We start from the raw sequence: 19,678 nt of genomic DNA on the forward strand, positions 1-19,678 counted from the left end.
GGGTTGAAATGTATTTTGTGCCTCTTTAGTAATAAGACGGCAACATAGTGCCTGCCTGCCGCAGGAAAAACAAATCCAGGGGCTTAATGGGAAGAAGAATTACTCCAAGTCTCTCCACCTCTCACCCCATAAGGTGTGTGGAGAGTAAAAGCAAATACCTACATTTTATGAATGACCTCGATTACACTACAATGAAGCAGTTAATCGAGATACTGCCTCTGTTACTGCCACTAGGTGGCTATGTATCATAGATATAATTTAGGCTTACTTTATTAAAGAAAATAAACCCTGACTTCAACTCCGAGTGCAGAAACTTGTGTAGTATGCACAGAGTTTGTGACTAGTTTAGAACAGTGATTGTTGAGTTACCTGGGCAGTGGGACCTTGTTATCCACTGAACAGGGCAGCTAAAACACCTGTTTCATCTCTTAAGGACAGTACTCGAGAAAATGTTAGTCCAGCAATCAAATGCAGTGCCAGTAGGGAAACCAAATTTAAGGAGCATAAACTGCAGTACTAGATCACTATACTCTTTGTTCCAAAGTAACATCGAATGCATAGGGAGACCTTTTTTTAAAAAAGCTACCAAAATTTATAATTTTGACACTACAAAAAAAAAAAAAAAAAAAATCCACATGTGCTCAAATCTCTCAAAGCTGAAATAAACAGATTAAAAAATGTCCAAGGGACAAAAGTATTTTGCCCACTATTGCACACACGGCACCATGCCATAAATGGAAAGAATTGAATTAGCAGCAAAAAATAATTTATTTAAAAGCTTCCCTTCTTATAAATAAAATGCTGCAGGATGGTTTAAATGTTTGCACACAGAGAGAGAAAATAAATTGTAGTTAGGCAGCCAAAAATAGTGAGACTAAATTCCAAGCTTTACATATGGTGCAAGCAAAACATCATAAAAGCAAAAAAGCATCCCAACTGTGTAACAGAATGTGGAAGACAGTGCATTGTGTGAGGAAGTTTTTTCTGCAGGGACTGGAGAGCCTGTCAGTACCGACAAATGAATGGGCTGTGCCAAGTACAGATGAATGCCCATAGAAACCCCAAGTTGGCTGAGATTGTGAAACTTGAAGAAATTAACGTGTCAATGAATTAATGATTCCAAGCACAGATTCATATTGCCACTCATACAAAAATGCATTTAAAAGAAAAAATGGAAAAATATGAAACGTCTCTCGCATCCATAGTAGTATATTTTATAGATGTATATGTATATATTATAATGAAACTGTCCCAATTTTATCTCTGTATTCCTGGTGTACTCTACAGTAATAAAGTGAAATGTCTATCCAAACATCAATCCAAGTTCAAGAGGAACTATACTGAATGCAAAGTTCTTTCTTCAACAACAAAAATGGCAGTGCTCATATGGTAGCTTGCACATGTTGTAGAAATGCAACTCCTATGATGCTTTGCCAGCCTTTAGAATTGCAAAAGCCATGATCTTGTACTAAACGATTTGAGAATCTTACATTTTGGGCACCCATGGCAGTGTCCCCTTTATTTGGGTCACTAGAATGTTCGTCAGCAAACCATTCATACAGAACACTATGTTACATTTCATTAGTACACCAGTATTTACATTGAGTTACAGCAACCCAATACCAGTTTCATGACCAAAGAGTATATAGGCACCTTTTATGAATGTAAAGCAACTAGAGAAACAAGGATAACATTTGCTACTGTTATTTTTTAAACTTGTTCTAACCCATCCAACAATCATTTTACTTTGGCTTTGCAGGTTTGTGTATTATTCATACACCTGTATGCATTTTTCACAGCAAGTGTGTTCTCAACCAAACTTCAGGGAGAAGTCCACAAACTATTCGGAATCTCCATGCAATACTTTGATGTACTTTTTTTTTTAGGGGTAATGAAAAAGTTAGCTTTTATTAGATGAATAGTATCTGCAGCTACAGTTTTGTCCAGCAAAGACTTTTCAGACTGTGCAGGAAGTTGTCCAGTCAGACACTTCTCACTGAGAAGCCTTGCAAAAAAACTGCGCATGCACACCACTGGCCAAATAATCCTCAATTAGATTTTGTTTATAGCACATTGTGAAACGCATGTGTAACAAATGGGGATATCAATACATACCCTCCAACTGAACTAAAGCAAAAAAGAAAAAAAAAACAAGCAACAACACATGGCAGGAATCCATATTAGCTGGTTTTAGAAAACTGACAATTTCTCTTGAATGCAACACTTATGAAAGAGGGAAAAAAAAGTCAGGCCACTTAATATTAAAGGGACACCATAGTCACCAGAATAACTACAGCTTATTGTATTTGTTCTGGTGAGTATAATCATTCCCTTCAGGCTTTTTGCAGCAAACACTTTTTCCAGAGAAAATGCAGTGTTTACAATACAGCCTATACCTCCACTGACCACATTACAGCCAAGGGATACCTCCACTGACCACTCCTCAGATGGCTTCTAGAGAAGCTTGCTGGGAAACTGCCAATTAGGGTCTTCACCCTCTGCATGGAGACACTGGATTTTCCTCATAAACATGCAATGATTCAATGCCTCTCTATGAAGAGATGCTGATTAGTAAGGGTTGTGTTTGACTTGTGCTGGCTCTGCCCCTGATCTGCCTTGACACTCAGCCAATCCAATGCTGTGAGAAAGCAATGGGATTGGCTCAGATCATAACTTCTGATAATGTCAGCCAAGCAGGCAGATGAGGGGCAGAGCCGCCAGCAGCAGACTGGAATAAAAGAGGTATTATACTAGATTTAGGGGTGGGAGGGGATAATTTATATAATGGGTGTGTGCCTTGAAGCATGGATCTTTGCTTGTGCAAGTGTATCGGGTATAAGTACAAATCTAAGGTGGGAGAAGACAACTTGGCCAGTGGACCCAAAGAGGACTTGGAGACACTTATTATATTTATCATTTCATATTGCCCAACTGATTTCACAACATTAAAGCAAACTCTATACACAAACTCCTTTACAGGTTTCAAGCCAAAGTTAATAATCTCAATCCCTGGTTTAGAGTGACCTTTTAAATTTTAGCACTTTTTTGATCCCACCAGTGTTGTTAACAAGCATAATCTAAAATCCTGTTAAGAAACATAACCTGAGAAGGAATTAATAACCATTTCTCATAACCTAAATGAGAACTCAGGCACACCTCCCAACTCTGGCATCCTATGCGAGAGGTATACATTTTTTTTATTTTTTATTTTTTTATTAAAAAAGGGGTGGGGAGGGAAGGTTAGTGGCACTTTTTGCGTCACTGGCTATGCCCATAGAATTAAAGGGAAGCATGGTCAAGGGCAAACTTTGACCACTTGTTTTATATGGAAAAATGTAAACTATAAACTCTCATACAACATGAGATGACGGATGTGAGATAGTGATTCACATGACTGTCACAGAACACCAACTGTAACTCACCTTGAATTGAGTTTTGCATACCTCTGCAAAAGATCAGTTTTCGGACAGATGGACAAACATTGCTGAAATCCCTGGTAGAGATATTAAATTAATATCCTTAAATAAATATACACATTTCAGTTGGTGGACCATTACACTCCATTCACTGAAACACAGACTGCACAAATGAACATGTGAAGTTTAGAACGTCAAATAGACATGCTGCTAATTTGGCTCTAACTGCACGGAAATGGCAGGGAAGATTTATTTTAATGTAAACATTTGCAGACTATTTCTGATCTAGTTACCAAATTGTGAGAAAGAAAATATGACTCTTGTTTATTGGCCTAAGTTTGTTGAAACCCTCCAATACACACAAGTGACTAAATGTATGTAAAGTCAAAGTATTATAAGTGGGCATGGATTTGAAATTGGAGAGTAAAAGGCTGAACAACAATACTTTATTATGCCACAATATAGAAAGTAAATTAATTTAAATGTAAAAGAATTCTATAATATATGCCATAACAATGCTTTACTTGTCTTTTAAAGTCAGTAAAGAGCTTGTCTACACTTGATGCTTTTACCAGGTGGAAGTGAAAGAACATCACACTTTCTCTCTTGACGAATGCACATCAGTCAGCAGTACAATTAGAGTGTTAGATCAGAGAGAGGGGCAGAAATTCAACAGGAGCATTATTCAAAGGCCTGGTGTGGAGGATTACAATAAACATCTGTTTTGTTTGATTTTGGGTATTCGATAAACATTAAAACATATATATGTTTAATATGAAAGCCAACTGTTTCTTACTCAAAAATGTAAAACGTTAACAAGAATCTCCAAGCACCATAATCATTGCAGCTCACTCCCTGAGTCCGGTGGGTGCCAGACATTGCCTACACATACAGCAGGAAGTACCGCAGGGGCCAGGTCTTCTGAGCTAAACCCTGCAGTGATGGGCTATTTTACTGGCTGAGAGTGTCGGCTAATCTGAGCCCTGTAACCAACTTGGCTAACTGCAGATTGCTTCTACCACTCACGGATGTGTTAACTGGCACCTGGCCGATGTCAGGTAAGTTGTCACAGCATTCACTATTTAAATTGGGTGGAACCAGAGCACTTCTATCACCTTACCTACTACAGCACACTGTAGTTGGCTCTGCTGCTTGGAGTATTCCTTTAAAAAGCTATTTAATACATTTAAAAGGAGTTACATAAAATATGAATTAAAGGGACACTATAGTCACCAAAACAACTTTAGCATAATGAAGCAGTTTTGGTGTTTAGAACATGTCCCTGCAACCTCGATGCTCAATTGTCTGCCATTTATGAGTTAAATAATTTTGTTTATGAACCCTAGTCACACCTCTCTGCATGTGACTTGCACAGTCTTCCTAAACACTGTAAAGTGGCATCTAAAGTTTATCCTTTATTGCAAGTTCTTTTTAATTTAGATTTTCTTAACCCCTGCTATGTTAAAGGAACACTATAGTGCCAGTAAACAAACTTGTTTTCCTGACACTATAGTATTAATAGCCCCCCCCCCCTCCCGCCGGGCTGAAGGGGGAGGAAGGGGTTAAAATCTCACCTTTCTCCAGCGCCGGCCTCTACTTAGCGCTGGGGACTCTACTCCTCCTTCCGACGTCATCAGCTGAATGCGCATGCGCGGCAAGAGCCGCGCGCATTCAGTCCATAGGAAAGCATTCTCAATGCTTTCCTATGGACGCTGGCATCTTCTCACTGTGAAAATCGCGGAAGCGCCTCTAGCGGCTGTCAATGAGACAGCCACTAGAGGCTGGATTAACCCTAGTGTAAACATAGCAGTTTCTCTGAAACTGATATGTTTACAGCAGGTAGGGTTAACCCTAGATAGACCTGGCACCCAGACCACTTCATTGGGCTGAAGTGGTCTGGGTGCCTATAGTGGTCCTGTAATAGCTTGCTAGACCCTGCACATCCTGTATGTGATTAAAGTTCAATTTACAGAGCAAGTGATAACATATTATATATATATATATATATATATATATACACACACACACACACACACACACCTATCTTGTAGCGAAATGCACTGCCATTGAGAAAAGGCAGCATTTACATTGCAGCTCAGTGACACCTCTAGTGACTGCCATAGAGATGGCCACTAGAAGTGCTTCCTGTGTCAGTGCTGTATAGCGCGAAGTACCTTTGTTTAGCGTCTCCACGTTCTGCATGGAGATGCTGAATGTTCGCCATAAAGATGCATTGATTCAATGCATCTATATGAGGAGATGCTGATTGGCGCAGCACAGTCATTTGCAGCACAGAAGCAATAGCCTCCAAATGCTTTGCTATGAGAAAGCATTTTATTGGCTGCAATCATTAAGATTGATGATCTCAGCCATGAAGGCAAGACCAGCCACTGCGGAAACAGTGTGAGAGAAATGGCGAGTAAAAACAGGTTTTCAGTCCAGAGAGCAGGGGACCTAAACAGGCACACCAGCACTATAATGACACTATGGTGTTCTAGTAATACCTGTTAAAATGAACATGTAAATTTTATAATCACCATTTTATTTTATTTTATTTATTTTTAAACGTGCGGTTTTCGGACCTGCAGTTTTCTTTACTGCATTATATAATTTCCTACTGTAGCCTGGCAAACGGAAACATTTTCTATTTTTATAACCTAAAAACAGCTGAATACAATCCACACGAGTCAATAGTGCTCTGTTAGCAGACTTGAATCTCTTCCAATAATATCACCAAGACTCTCAGGTGACTTACATAAACTAGAAATTACAATTTTACAATTAGACTGTACAACAACACATTTGCTCGAAGAACATATTTAAAGCTATAATTCTTCCATTTCATTCATTCAATCAGAACCAGAGGGAACATGCACACAGTGTTGGCCTATCAATTTACAGCTTTACACATACTTGTGAAAGTTTGAGCCTTATAGGAGTCAGATAATTTGTGCCACAGTATTTTAAACACTGCTCAGAAAAGTAGAAACGGGCGCGATCCATGGAGTTTTACACAATTCCAAGGATGTATTTACCACAAGGCAAACAAGGCATTTGCCTAAGGCGGCACTTTCAGTTGGGGCGCCAAAAAACGCCACCCCATGCTCCCAGACAAATGCCTTGTTTGCCTCATGTTCTGGGGTTGTCCACCTTACTGTGAGAGTGAGTGAGTGTAGCTTTCAGTGTGTGTCTGTGAGTGAGTGAGTGAAAGTGTGTATCTTTCAGTGAGAATGGGTGTGCCTTTGAGTGTGTGTCAGTGTGTGTATGTCATTTTATGTGTATCTGAGAGTGTGTGCTGGTTAAACAGTGTGTGCCAATGACTGTATCTGTCAGTGAGTGTATGTCAGTGCATGTATCAATGAGGGCATGTGTCTGTCAGTCAAAAAAGTGGCCTTGACATGAATTGGGGGAAGGGGCGCAAATTTAGATTTTGGGGGTGCCCGAATAGTCGTGCCTAGGGCAGCACAAATCCAAAATACACCACTGTTTGTACCAAGGCACTCTTCAATGAAGAATAAAAAAAACAAATAAAAAAATAAAGGACACTATCTCTGGTTTATAAACACCACATTACTTGCATGATTACTGATCTATTTTGAATACTTCTAGCTAAAAGGACTATTTTTTTTTTTTTTTTTAATAAATCTTTATTAGACAAACATTTTTTCATTTTTTTGACATACATCAAATATGCAGGAATTAATGCTTAACATATATGCACATCTGTCCAATAAATACATGGATCTTTTATGTTTAACATGCATAACACACAAATAGTAATCGCGTATTCACTCATAATCCGGCATATCAGTACTAACATACCAACAAAAACAACAGTAACAACAATAAGGCACACCAGAAACAAAAACAAAAAAAAAAAACAAAAAACAAAAAAAAAAAACAAAACAAAAAAAAAACATCCACCAGCTCAGAGCACATAATCAAAATATGTTCTTTTCCACCTATAGTGGGGTTATTGACTTCTATTTACAATTCAAGCGATCTTTCTCTATTTCAACAGATATCTATATATCTCGTATAAATCGCATTGAAAGATAACCATCTATGGGGTATTTATCCAAATAGTGAACTGTAATTATCTAACCATTCCCTATACCAATTGTTTTTTCTAGAAGTAGCATTCGCGTTTTTAATCATTTCATATTCCATTGATATTTGATACCTTACTTGTTCTATCAGTGATCGTTTATTAAACGGCTTGGATATTTTCCAATTTCTCGCAATAATAATTTTAACAGCGACTAAACAATGGATAGCCAGACATATCTCTTTTTGAGAATCAAAAGGCAAATTCAAATGTATAAGAGCCGAAGCGGCATTCTCCGGAATTCTATCTACGGACATAGATGTAAAAATATTGAAGGCCCAGGACCAAAGAACTTTAACAACTGGACATGACCACCAGATATGTATGTAGGTGCCTAAATGGCTTCCACATCTCCAACAAGTTGGCTCGACAGAATGAAACATTTTGGCTACTCTAACAGGTGTATAATACCATCTGTAGAGAACTTTGAAGTGGCATTCTGACAGATTTAAACAGTGGATATATTTATTTACCCGCGTTAAAGAGGAGTTCCAGTCATCTATCGAAATTTGCACTTTCAAGTCTAGTTCCCACGTCTTGATCACTCTATAGGGAGACTCCTTAAGGGATTCCAACATTGCTGAGGCAGCAGACATGCTCTTTTTAATAGGTTGCAACTTAAACATAAATTCCAAATTTTTTAGCAAAAATGGACGTCGATTTGAGCACGTTTTTGTGTATAAAGTTTTTTATCCGCAAATATGTGAAAATTTCTCTAGATGGAATATGAAAAGTATCGTTTAAGGACTGAAATGACAAAATGTTATCGCCTTGCATAATTTGTAATATCTTAATTTTATCTGCATTAGGCCAGTTCTTTAAAGAAAAATCTATTATAAGGCTTTGCAGTATATCTAGTGTACATGTCTTGGGTATCTTATTCATTAGGCCTAGTTTTTTCTTAATTTTTATCCACTCTTCCAAAATTTGAAATAATATCGTAGATTTCTTGAACATATTGGTTAAAGAATTATTTGTAACTGTCCACATCGCGAATTGCAATGTGTCAGTTTGCACCATTTCAGACTCTAAAATATACCATGGTTCGAGGACCTGCACAGGATCCTGAAGAAGATAAATATGTCTAATAATATTTGCGTAATAACTATAGGTTATACTAGGGTAATTTAGTCCACCATTAGACAATTTTTTAGTTAAGATTTTTTGAGCAATTCTGGGTTTTTTATTATTCCAAATAAAATTGTTAAAACTGGCTTGGATCATAGCCAACCATGGCCCCGGTATTTTGAGTGGCATCATAGAGAACATAAATAGCCATTTAGGCAAAATGTATGAATTAATAATATTAATTTTACCTTGCCAGGAAGTTTCTAAGTTTTTCCATCTTTTAAGTTTGAAATTCATCTTTCTCATGAAAAATATTGTATTCCTCTCCATTATGTCTGTCACATTGGCGGTTATGAAGAGTCCCAGATAGTTTAATTCCACATCAGTCCATATAAATTTATAAGAATGGGTTAAGATGTTTACCATATCACTATCGAAATTCAAAAACATTGCTGTGGTTTTAGTTACATTTAATTTAAAGTTCGACAAATTGGAGTACCTTTTAATTTCCTTCATTAGCGTTTTTAAAGAGGACTCTGGAGATGTAAGAGTAAGTAACGCATCGTCCGCGTATAATGATATCTTAATATCCATCAAGTTCGTTTGGACACCTTGGATTAGGGGATTATTCCTAATATTAATTGCCAAAGGCTCGATAGACAATATATACAGCAGGGGGGAGAGAGGACAGCCCTGTCGTGTACCATTTTTGAGTGCAAACCACCCTGCCGTAATATTTGGACCCACCGTTCTAGCAGTGGGGGAGGAGTATAGGGCCATAATGGCGTTATGTATCCAGCCCGTGAACCCAAAAGCGATAAGGAGTTCACTGAGGTAGCCCCACCCAACCCTGTCGAAAGCTTTCTCAGCATCCAACGACAGGGCCAGGAAGGGCCTCCCATTTCTATTAGCCCAGTCCAAAGTATCGATTATTCTCCTAATATTGTTGGATACTTGCCTACCCGGCACAAACCCTATCTGATCTGGATGGATCAGCGTCGCAACAATAGACTTAATTCTATCCGCGATAATGGCCGCGTAGATCTTCATGTCCACATTAATCAAGGCTATAGGTCTATAGTTACTAGGATTGTGACTGGGTTTATCAGGTTTCAGTATCGGAACAATATTGGCCTGTAGTAATTCAGTTGGAAAAAGGACTATTTTAATTGTCAGATCAGAAAATGTTAATACAGGCATTGAAAAAAAATAAAAAATACTACAGATTTGTAATTGGAGTAGCACTGAAGTTTGTGTGTTTGTGGCACATTGGTTAAATACAAACCCCCAAATACAGTACAGGGGCAGGAAGAGTTATTCTGTGATCAGGCTTCCATGTAACTTCCATCGCAATCTGGTAGTATACTGAGTGCTGCACACTGGTATCTTGATACCATGGAGCTTTGTGGGGGAGCTCTGCTAACTCCTAGCGTGAATCCAGAAGTATAACGCCACAGGTTACACGGTGCAGGGTGAAGAGTAAGGTATATTTTATTATGGTCCAAAAGACAAATCAAAGATATGTTTCGGCTGTAAGGCCTTAAATCAAGTGTGATTTAAAGTAGTATGTATCTGACTCTACACTCTGCATGGTGTAGCCTGTTGTTCTATACGTCCATCCCAATCTGTTTACCTAATCATTTCCCCCCAGAAATAACTTAAAACATGTCTTTTTTAAATTCAATTGGTAATATGACTCCTTGATAAATAAAACACAAAACACACTCCTGTAGCCTCTGCACTCTCACTACCCTTTCTGCTAAAATTTTCACTCACTAACACATTCAATTGTACCGGTCAGCTACAAATTGTGCGATTGAAAGTTTCCCTTTCATGTTTTCATACACTATTCTGGATAAATTCAAAATATATACCAAGATGGTGTTAAAAAAAAAAAAAATGGTCCAGACACCGACAAACAAGGCCAGACATACCGACTCACTCACTCTCCCAGACAGAGACAGACAAGACACACATAATTCAGTGCTTTCCTATGGGAGTTAAACTCTATGAAAGGCCAGGAATAACTCGGGGGCTATCTGGGATACAGCCATTAGAGGCAGTCTTAACCTTGCAATATAAACATTGCAGTTTCATTGGGCTAAGGAGACAGAGGCAGTGCACCCAGCCCAAGTAAATGAGATGAAGTGGTCTGGGTGCCAACAATGTCCCTTTAAGCACGTCAAGCATGCTTAAAGGGCCACTACAGGCACCCAGACCACTTCAGCTCAATGAAGTGGTCCGGGTGCCAGGTTCCCCTAGTTTTAGCCCTGCAGCTGAAAACATGTCAGTTTCAGAGAAACTGCTATGTTTACACTGAGGGATAATCCAGCCTCTAGTGGCTGTCTCCCCAACCGCCACTAGAGGCCGCTTTCACGATTTATATGGAGTAAATCGCACTTGACGCTGGACGTCTTAACGGAGTCCAGTGTCAAAAAAGATCCCCATAGGAAAGCATTGAGTAATGCTTTCCTATGGGCGGGTTTGAATGTGCGCGCGAGCCTCTGGCCGCGCATGCACATTCGCCTCCACTCGGAAGCTGATGATGGAGGAGGAGGAGAGGTAACCAGTGCCGAGGGAGCCCGGCGCTGGATTAAGGTGAGCAAAAAAATGGTTAACCATTTATTCGCCACTGAACGGGGCCCATGTCACCTAAACGGCGACTAGGGCTCTATAGCGTTAGTAATACATATTGGCTTTAAGTGTGAAACGTGTGCCCTCATTTTCTATTTTACAAACAGTGTAGATTTCATTAGATATTGACACTTTTATAAATAAACTTGTTACACCCCCAGCTGTCAATCATACAACTAATCTTGTTACTTCCTGGTTGTTTAGCTTGGTGGAGCTAGACTCAAGAGCAAGCAATTGCTAAAAGCACCTTGCAAAGAGTGATTGATTGGACAGCCAAAGAAAGTCTTGGCAGGGTTAGAAGGGTAGGCACACAATACAGCTGGAATTCCGTGCTAATCAACACACAATATATGCAGAATGGGCAGCAACCCAAGCAAAGGAAACCCCTCAAGTCCTTCAATGGATCAAATACAACACAAAACAAAGATGGAGTATGGCTGCGCCAATACGAATAAAATAGTCTTCGAGAGGGTAGGAGGTCTCGCTAGAGTAGCAGTAGATAATCAGGGAAACTTGATAAGACGTATTCTCTTCAGTGGGAGTGAATACGTCTTAGGGTGTTAGTTCGTAGATATGAAACAGAGAAGAGGCAGAAAGCAACCAATAGTGCAGTACGTCTAGAGTCCAAAAGTGCAGTAAGTAACAAGAGGTAGAGAACTCACATTTAAAAGAGCATACAGCGGTATAATCCCTGCTTATGGGATGTGGGAAGATGTACCCGTCAGCACCGTCTGGTAATCCAAAGCGAAGATAAAAGGCAACAATAGTACTCTCAATTGTGATAAAATAGAGTATAAAAGAGTGATACTCACAAGTGTAGAGCAGAAACACTGTTCTATTGATATAGCGTTGGTGGTATGATCCCCACCTCGGATTTACTTGGGAGTACAGTGTAGGGCAGGCTTACTGCTCGATGGTATCAGCTCTGGTGGCATAATCCCTACCTCAGATTTCTTTTCATTAGTAGTAAAAAGCCAAGTATATTTTAAAATGGTAAATAAAATTTAAAGGAAATTGGCACAAACCAGGTCTATTTGTCCAAAATAATTCCTTTATTCAGTAGTAAAAGTAAATATAAAACATCCAAATACGCGTTTCGCCGATGTGGCCTTCTCAAAAGGGTAGGGCTTGCAAAGGATTCACACAAAAGGTTTTGCATGCTGATTTTATATATACTTAAAAGAAAATATGAAAATGCATAATTCAATTTTGTATTTTTGCAGTAGAGAGTTCCTTTAATTTATCTTTCAAAGATCGAGAGGCCTTTAAATAAAATTGTCAGGTTCCAATCCTGACTAGCAAGACTTTCCGTTTGATACTGTTCCTTTAAATCCAGTACCTGTTGCTCGCCTCTAGTTGCCTCGCTAGCCACTAGTCACCTCAGACTCTCACCCGTATAGCATGAATCAAGTTCTGCTATAAAAGGCCACACCTGACAAACCAAGTGGCCTTTACACTGAAGTTGATGTTCACACTGAAAAGACTTGAGATCCTGGCTCCTGAGAAACAACCTGGGACTTGCCTTCATAGCTTCCAATCTGATTTGCTACCAACCCTGCTCCTTACCAACTTGGATTGCTTACAACCCTTCTTTATCCTTCCAACCCAGCTTCACACCATCCTGGATTACTTTCAACTCTGCTTTATACAAACCAGCATAACCGCTATCTGGACATTGCTGCTCACTCATATTTCCAAGGTGATATTCTCTTACCCTGAAACCTTATTGTTCCTTATACCCGTCTTACTACTCTATCTATACATTAATCTCTAGCTTTCTTATTATTTGCAAACCTGTTTATTATCTATATAGGGCATATTGCCCTATATACTGTTATATAAATTATACTGTTGATATGTCACAACCTACCGATAAAGAAGGTTTATCTTTAGTTTATCTTTCGTTAACTCCGGCAATCGTCTCCTACCCGACCTGACCTGACCAAGAACATGACAAAAAGGTATTAATAGCTTCAAATAAGGATTTATCAAGAAAGCATTATAGGTTGTTTTTTTTCCCTGGGAAGTTAAAGAAATTTTTATGTTTCACTGTCTTATTTGTGATCAATTTATTTAACTTTGACCTGAAGCACTACGGCACATTGTCATTTTAAGGTCTGGGTTAGCTTTAGTCTCACATTGTTTAACGGCTTTGTAACTACCTCAGAAAGCATCACTGCGGTGTTTATAGCCAGCATGGATCAACAGTTCCGGGGTAGCCAATGTCAATTTTGCGCAACTTTTAATGTACAGTGTGCAAGTCATTGGACGATTATCGGCATCTAGCTTTTACACCTCTGCGTTAGCCAGATGTGGTATACCTGCTTCAGATAAGACCAGTGGCCTGGCGAGACACAGATAAGAGGGCAAACCATAGTTAAACAGTTGGTCTCATCATCACGTAACGGGGCCAGGTTACGCCTGGAATCATAACCCTTGCAGTAGTATATGAATTATCAGTCTGCCTCAAGTTACGAACCACCTAGTTCACTAGATCTGACATTTTAATTTGTTCTCACAATACACCTGCACTTCGATAACTACTTGTTCCATGCCCAGGCATACTGTCAAACTTAGGGAAGTCTGTAAACACAAACCATCACAAAAAATAGCAGTAATATAAAAATATTGCAATGGATATTTGACTAGATCATAAACACAATACACACGCACAAAAAAAGAAAAGTGTTAATATCAATGAGAAGCAACCTGCTGTTTCACACTAGCTCACGGTAAGCTTAATTTATTGCTTTATTCTCAAGGTGTAACCATGGTTATTAACTCCCGTGGTTACTAAACAGAACAGACTGTTTTACCATTACACACAGTATTTTGACTTTCAAGAATAATTTATTGCTCTGATACACACATACACAAGAGAATCTACAGCATTTAGCCAAAACTGTGCTCATAGACCAGCCCTGGTTTAGTAAATTCAATATTTACCTTGAACGTTCAGAATTTTACAAAATTGTGTATGGGAATTTTGTTGGGCACTGAGAAAAACCCACTGTAGCACATTTACTTATGTGTAAATACCAGGGATTGCTGAATTTCTCTAAGTGTAATACCAAAAGCCCCCTTCTCCCACAATTATTATTATAATTGGCATTTATATAGCACCAGCAGATTCCGTAGAGCTTTACAATATTATAAGAGGGGTGGGAGGGGTTTATATATAAATAGGACAATTACAAAAAACTTACAGGAATGATAGGTTGAAGAGAGCCCTGCTCAAACTAGCTTATAGGCTATAGGAGGTGGGGTATAAAACACAATAGGACAGGAGATAGCAATCAAATAAGGTGGGAGTGAAGCAGAGCTGGCGGAGAGAGTAGAGTGCTGCCCTTTAGGAGACAGCAAGAGACAGGTATGTAAGGTAGAGGTTACTCTGGAAAGTCATAAGCTTTCCTAAAGAGATGGTTTTAAGGTCCTTCTTAAACGAATGAAGACTAGGGGAGAGTCTGATGGTGGTAAGCAGGCTATTCCACAGGAAGGCAGCCTGCAAGAAGTCCTGCAAGTGTGAGTTGGCCATACAGGTGTGAGGAGGGGACAGGAGAAGGTCAGGGGCAGAGCGGAGAGTCCAAGAAGGGGCATACCTATGGATCTATGAAGAAATCTAAGAGGGGCTAGAATTGGTCAATGCTTTATAGGTATGGATTAGTACTTTGAATTGACTCCTATCATATAGAGGAAGCCAATGTAAGGACCGACAGAGGGGTGAGGTGTGAAGATCGACTGGAGAGGAAAATCAGTCTGGCAGCAGCATTCATTACAGACTGCAGCGGAGCAATATGGCTTTTTGGGAAAACCAATAAGAGAGGGTAACAATAATCCATGTGAGAAATTACTACAGCATGGACAAGCTCCTTAGTAGCATCTTGTGTAAGAAAGGTGCGGCTGTGGGCTATGTTTTTAATATGGCATCTACAGGATTTGATAACATACTGGATGTGAGGCTAAAAAGGTGAGGCCAGAATCAAGTATAATACCAAGACAGCACGCTTGCACTGATGTGGATACCACTAACTTGAAGGGAGAGCAAGAGAGGAAGATCAGTATTAGGAGGAGGAAAGACAAGGAGCTCAGTTTTAGAGAGATTGAGTTTCTTCCACTAGTGGCAGTCACTCAGATGACCACTAGAGGTGCTTTCTGTGTCAGTGCTGCACAGTGAGCAAGGAGACACTTAATGTTCCTTATAGAAATGCACTGATTCAATGCATCTCTGAGGAGATGCTGATCAGTACCGCATGGCATTGTTTCCTACTAGAAAGCATTGAATTGGCGGAGATCATCAAGGCTGATGGAGGTGAGCGAGGCGGGGAACCTAAATAGACCCTATAGTGTCAGTTATACAGGTTTGTGTTCCTTTAATATTACATGAAGAGTGGTTTTAGAGGATTGGTTTATTTTACTTTTTTTTTTGTTTTATCTAGGGACATTTAAAAAAAGTTTAGGAAAAATTAATATTTTATTATATTATACTCGAGTATAAGCCGACCCGAATATAAGCCGAGGCCCCTAATTTTACCCCCAAAAAACTGGGAAAACTTATTGACTCGAGTATAAGACTAGGGTGGGAAATGCAGCTACTGGAAAATTTCTAAATAAAATTAGATCCTAAAGAAATTATATTATTGAATATTTATTTACTGTGTGTGTGTGTGTGTGAGTGTGTGTACGAGTGCGTGTGTGTGTGTGTGTGTGTGTGTGTGTATGTATGTATGAGTGCAGGGTGTGTGTGTGTGTGTGTGTGTGATGCAGAGTGTGTGTGTGATGCAGAGCCTTGGTGCGGGGTGGGCATTTTTATTATTATTATTATTTTAATATAAATTTTTTTGTTTTATTACTATTATTTTTTTATTATTAATATTTTATTTTATTATTTATATTTGTTTTTATTTTTTTCGTCCCCCCTCCCTGCTTGATACATGGTGGTCTCACTCACTAGTGGCCCAGTGGATGGGCTGTGTAGGAGGGGGGCTGGCAGAGAGCGTTTACTTACCTTTCCTGCAGCTCCCGTCAGCTCCCTTCTCCTCCGCACCGGACTGGTCACAGCTCCCCTGTCAACTCCCAGTGTAAGTCTTGCGGCCGCGCGGAGCATTGCCACGGTAACCCGTGGCAACGCTCTGACCCCGCGGCTCTCGCAAGACTTACACTGGAGGAGGGAGCTGGCGCGGAGGAGGAGGGAGCTGACAGGAGCGGTAAGTAAACGCTCACTGTCAGCCCCTTGTCTGTATTATGGCAATGTAAGTTGCCATAATACAGACATTGACTCGAGTATAAGTCGAGTTGGGGTTTTTCAGCACAAAAAATGTGCCGAAAAACTCGACTTATACTCGAGTATATACGGTACCTTTAAATGGTAAGAATTGGTCCTATTGGATACCAGGTAAACTACTGCATTGCCAGTACAGTGAAAACAGCAAGCTCAACAATGCACAAAGTTCACTTTTAAAGTTTATTTATGGATAATTGTTCCAGTAAAAAAAAAAGAAGAGCAGGAAAGTTCCTTTGGGTTAAAGGAATGTGCTTTTAGAAATATCACACAAGCTCCTTGTTAATATAATATCTTATCTGACTTCGAGGAATGAGAGGAAAACCCAAGCTTCAGGCATCAGGCCAGTTTTTCTGTCAATAAGCCAAAGCAATACAACAGTAATTTAGCCAACATAAAAAGTATTCCAAGATCACCTCTATGGCATTCTGACTACACAGGAGAATAGAACTCTCACATCAAGCCTAATATACATTTATATAGAAAAAGAAAGAATATTTTGATTGACAGCATTGCATGAGAAACATTCAAATACACAGAGAAATGAAAGGATTCTTTTGCCCATGTACAACTTTTTTGGAGTATCTGGCTGAGCCCAGGTAAGCAGCCAAACTGTTCTAAAATTGATTGACCCTTTACAATTTGAGGGTAGCAGAGAACTCCTGTACATAACGCTGTAGTGGCTATTATACTTTTAGTGTTCCATTAAGGTAATATTTTTGAAACGTAATCTGTATCCAGAACCAAAACCTTTATATTTTGAGCAAAAAGAGGAAGTCAACAGGGGCACAACCAATAGCCTTATTAGTAGGACATAGCTTTTCGCACTATGGAACCAGAGTAAGAAGTATAGAGCAAATAAACCATCAAATACAACTGACACTGAAGAACTGTTCTTAATTAGAATAAAAGGGACACTCCAGCACCAAAATAACAAACTAAATTAAGTTGATATGGTACCTGGAGGCACTTTTACCTCAAGGGGTTAAACCGTTCTTCATTTTAATCCCAAAGTTGCCTCCAGTGTCGGACTCCACTCCTCCCCAGGCAGCATCTGACTCCTGAAATTTCACTTTCAGGAGGGGAAAAGTGCCGCCAGGCAGGGGCATTGCTAATTGGTTGAGAACAGTCAGGTGATGCTCTCATCCAATCGGTGGCTCCCCATTTACAAAACTAGCCTGGTAAAGGTTTTTTCAAGACAATTTTGTGAATGGTGGTCACGGATTGCAGTACTAAGGGGGACTGGTACACTGCACCCAGACCACTTCAATAAGCTGAACTCGCCTGTGTGATTCTAGTGTCCCTTTAAAGGAGCTTACCCTAGTATTATTATTGCCCTTTGGAAATTTGTTTACTGTCAACGCAACCATTTGACCACTATTTTTTAAAGGATCACTATATTGTCAGGGAAACAAAGCGGTTTTCCTGACACTACAGTGCCCTGAGGGTGCTCCCACCCTCAGGGTCCCCCTCCCGTGGCGCTGAAGGGCTTAAAACCCCTTCAGCCACTTACCTTAATCCAGCGCCTGGTGACCTCTCCTCCCCATCCGACGTCAGCTCCCCCGTCCGACGTCACTGGAGCCGAATGTGCATGCGCGGCAAGTGCCGCGCGCGCATTCAAAGTGTCCATAGGAAAGCATTTCTCAATGCTTTCCTATGGAAACTCTGCGCGAAGGAGGAAGACAGCCTCTAGAGGTTGGCTTAACCCCTAATTTATACATATCAGTTTCTCTGAAACTGCTATGTTTGCATCTGAAGGGTTAAAACCTGAGGGACCTGGCACCCAGACCAATTCATTGAGCTTTAGTGGTCTGGGTGACTATAGTGTCCCTTTAAGTTTTTTTGTTTTTTTTTAATTTTCTGTATAGTTTCCCGAGAACACTCATAATAGAAATAAAAACTGCCAGATATGCAGAGATGGATAATTATTACTGTAAAAGTCTGAAATGTTATTCTGCTGATTTCTTTCTTTTTTGTTTAATAAGAGAAATCACTGAGACAGTCACACTAATTGTTCCATAAGGATTTTATTTCCCAAAAATACATTGACTTTGGATTAACAGAAAATAAACGCCATTGCTTGGAAGACCTAGAGTGCCGGTATTTTTTCTATTATTTATATAATATACATATATATATATATAAAATGGATATGTGCAGGTTACGTTGTCATTTTGTTTTGATTTAAATATAGTTTTTTTAAGCTATAGTCTTCCAATACTATATAGATTCATAATTGCTGCTTTGCATAGATTTATTGGAGGAGAATAGCAATGCCTAAAAGGAAACTGACTCTACATCACTTCCTAGTCTGGACTACTATTAAACAGATACATTTAATACAATTTATATCAGCATTATTGTGGAACCATTGGCAGCACTGGAATTCTGTCAACCGGTACAAAGTAAAGGTCAGAAATTCTACTCTGAAATGACTACAGTCAAAGAGTAATGGGGCAGATGGTACAAGTCTTCTACAGTTCTTCTAGGTAAAATGTGCTACCAGCAGCTTACATGTTGGACTTATGATCACAACAGGTAAGATGGCCTGCTTCAACCATTTTGGGACTGAAATAGGTTTGTACATAAATATGAACAAGAGAAAGAGATTGAGCAAATATGTACAAGATTACAACACTTATCCTTTATGTCAAACACATAGTGCTGAGCAAATAAGCTGTTCATCTCAATCCTCGAGACTTTATGGAAATTAATGCAATTTTCATATATTTTTTCAATTTCAGCTACCGGTACTTTTTCTTTTTTGGTGTTATTTATTGGGTACCATTCTGTGTGATGGGCCACTAACCGTTTTTCTCTTTCACAAAAAAGTTGTCAAAAACATTTGGTAGGAGTGTGTCATTTTCAATCTCTAAGTCTTAGCATGGCGCATGAAATAGGGAAAGAAAAATAAATGTTAACGCTCCAATCAAAAGCCAATTCATTTTTACAATATATTCACTAAAGTGAGAATTCAAGGCCAGAGTAATCAAACTGAAAGCAAAATGGATGAAATGGTCTGGGTGCCTTGTGTCGCTTTAACAGAATTTCTCCAAATCGGCTATTCTGAGTTCAAATTGAAATCCATCTTTAATTTGCTTTGAATCCTCACATTAGTAAATAACCATGTGAAAGTAGATTTCTTCCTTTTTATACTATCCTTTTCCCTTTGGA

At 39.3% G+C, this 19,678-nt stretch overlaps 1 protein-coding gene and 1 long non-coding RNA gene across 5 annotated transcripts in view; one reads left to right on the forward strand and one right to left on the reverse strand.

The window, feature by feature from the left end:
* Nucleotides 1-19,678, forward strand: part of LOC134586612 (uncharacterized) — an 880,984-nt gene that overhangs the window by 332,417 nt on the left and 528,889 nt on the right. The window lies entirely within an intron of this gene.
* The window catches only part of STAG1 (STAG1 cohesin complex component), a 127,322-nt gene that overhangs the window by 52,748 nt on the left and 54,896 nt on the right, over nt 1-19,678 (reverse strand). The window contains exon 3 of one of the 4 annotated variants that reach the window (XM_063442238.1): nt 3,989-4,109. The exons of the other annotated variants lie outside the window; for them this stretch is intronic. The gene's annotated coding sequence lies outside the window, so the exon portion shown is untranslated. The remainder of the gene's footprint in view (nt 1-3,988; nt 4,110-19,678) is intronic. 4 annotated transcript variants of the gene reach the window in all.

Source organism: Pelobates fuscus, chromosome 2 (genome assembly GCF_036172605.1).
Source record: "Pelobates fuscus isolate aPelFus1 chromosome 2, aPelFus1.pri, whole genome shotgun sequence".
Classification (NCBI taxonomy): Eukaryota; Metazoa; Chordata; class Amphibia; order Anura; family Pelobatidae; genus Pelobates; species Pelobates fuscus.